This window comes from Anneissia japonica, unplaced genomic scaffold, assembly GCF_011630105.1.
Source record: "Anneissia japonica isolate Jap-2015-1 unplaced genomic scaffold, ASM1163010v1 scaffold287752_len1182401_cov188, whole genome shotgun sequence".
Classification (NCBI taxonomy): domain Eukaryota; kingdom Metazoa; phylum Echinodermata; class Crinoidea; order Comatulida; family Comatulidae; genus Anneissia; species Anneissia japonica.
This window is the reverse complement of record NW_022687544.1, coordinates 499,129-501,616: the sequence shown is the minus strand read 5'-3', so window position 1 is coordinate 501,616 and position 2,488 is coordinate 499,129. Positions and strand designations below refer to the sequence as shown.

General features: G+C 38.4%; 1 protein-coding gene across 1 annotated transcript in view; it reads left to right on the top strand.

Moving 5' to 3' along the window:
* LOC117120078 (mucin-5AC-like) overlaps window positions 1–2,488 on the top strand; it is a 30,051-nt gene that overhangs the window by 4,447 nt on the left and 23,116 nt on the right. The window lies entirely within an intron of this gene.

Sequence of the window (2,488 nt, the reverse complement as noted above, 5' to 3'; positions counted from 1 at the left end):
ATCTCAGTCAGAATCAGTTTTTTAACAAATTTGAAATAATTCCTGTGAAATATTATATTCACAAGTGTCAATACTAGCAACGGAAAATATCATGTCGGCCGTTTTTATGTGTGATAACAGAACCCTAAATCGAGGTAAGGCTAGGCCCTGTCTCTTATACCCATCTAGATGTGTTACATTGCATAAAGCTATACTAAGTAATATATACAATAAAGGTGATAGTTATCATTAATAACACGCACACACACTTTTCTTTATAATACGTGGAACATACGTGCAACATACATATGACTATTTTATATATATATATATATATATATATATACATATATATATAATGTAAATCTAATTATAAATATAAATATATGTATATTATATAAATAAATGTAGCCATGGACACTGTATCTACATACTAATTCTGCTAATTGCCACTGCGTAACTTCCCCTATCTCCTCTGAAACCGCTGGCAGGAATGTGCTCATATACAGCTGGGGCTTTATGTCACGACCACGTTCCGCCACTTTAATTAATGCTGGATATTGGATAACAACTGCAGGGCCGGATCCAGAGATGACTAAAGGGGGGGGGGGGGGGTGAAAGGGCCTAAAGTTGGGCTGATCGAGACAACACTGTCCTATGGGGTCCGGGGGAATTCCCCCGCGAAATTGTTGTGTTCTAGACGCCCGAAAATAACATTTGAGGCGATCAGCTGGGCTTATATTCTTTTCCTTTTCTGTTTTTTTTTTCTTTCTTCTTTCTTCTTTTTTTTACCTCCCAAGGGGTAGGGGGCCGGGGCCGGGCCGCGTCCCCCCCCCAAATCCGCCCCTGACAACGAAAAAACAGCAAAAACCACCGAATATTAGTACCTAGTGTTTCGCAAGTTGCTTACGTCACGTAAATACAATTACAGTATTCACATTCTGCAATGCAATGCTTATAGGTTAAAAAAAACTCGAGTCAGGCCGTAAAAGAACGCGTACCTGTGCAACTACCCATTATTGCAGTAGTTTTATGACACAAAAAACAATCAGCAATAAATGGCGCATGTTTTAGAAGTCGATCAGGTAAAAATAAATATACACCTGGGCACAAGCCATGATGATATAACCTCGGCCAACCATACCGGCTAGCCCTACACACAGGCCTATCTATAGGCACAGGATTAGCCACAGCCCCTAGCTCTGGCGCAGGTATAGGCTCTAGCCTAGGTGCGGCCTAGCCTAGCATGATATCGATCACAGATAGGCCTAGACTCAGGTGTAGTTAGCATACCTATAGGGCCTATCCTCTATCCTCTATCTCTGAATGGTGCATTAAGATAGATAGGCCACTATTCAATAGGCCTGTCAGGAAAAATGTGGTCCGGTGACTTCAAAATTACCTGCCAAATATAGTCCACATAAGCCAAAATCGGTCCGGCGTATATTTAATATACTTGTATTTTTATAACGTTCATATTTTTTTTTGAATCAAATGATAGATAAATATCTTATCTCTTATTATATAGCCTAATATGTTTTCATTCATTATTGTATGTGTGAAATCATAGGTGAAATCAATGGTGAAAATTAAGTAAAGCTTCGCGCCCAGTAAACCCTTTGGTGTAAAAGTACGAAAAGAAGTTAAACGATGTAGTCTTAAATCGTGTTGGTCTGCTGTCGTTCATTTTTTACCTTGTTTTGTTTTGGTTGTGTGTGCTCCGTACGATGGCCCACAAGGGACACACTGCAAAGAAAAAGAAATGCTGCAAACAAAAAAGAAACGCTGCAAACAAAAGAGAAACGCTGCAAACAAAAAAGAAATCATGGAAACAGAAAAGAAACGCTGCAAACAAAAATGAAACGCTGCAAACAAAAATAGAAACGATGCAAACAAAAATAGAAACGATGCAAACAAAAATGGAATATAAGAGAAAAAAATGAAACGCTGCAAACAAAAAAGAAATGCTGCAAACATAAAAGAAACGCTGCAAACAAAAAAAAATAAAAACACTAGCAAACAAATAAAGAAACGCTGCAAGCAAAAAATAAAAACTCCAGCAAGGAAAAGAAAACGCTGCAAACAAGAAAGGAAATGCTGCAAACAAAAAAATGAAACGCTACAAACAAAAAAAGGAAACCCTGCAAACAAAATGGAAAAGCCTTTGCGCGCGCGCATTTCATATTAGTTGACAACAGACTGAGGTCAGATCAGATGAGAGATGCTAAAAAGAAGACTCAAATTCAGCTCATTCGTTATAATCGATTTTGAGGCATAAATACAAAGTAATCCGTTGGTAGAATTTTCCTAGCTCATCCTTGTATCTTTGTATCCTCACTACCTGGCAAAAATTGCACTGCACTTCTGTCGAGGTATAATAAAGTAAAAGCCTCTGGGAAGCTGATGAGCTCTTTGTTAAACTTGATCATGTTTTCGGCCCCTTTTTTTAAGAGCTCCTCCATTCCTATCAAAGGATTTACTTTCAAGGGAAGAGATGATCCCCTGACAC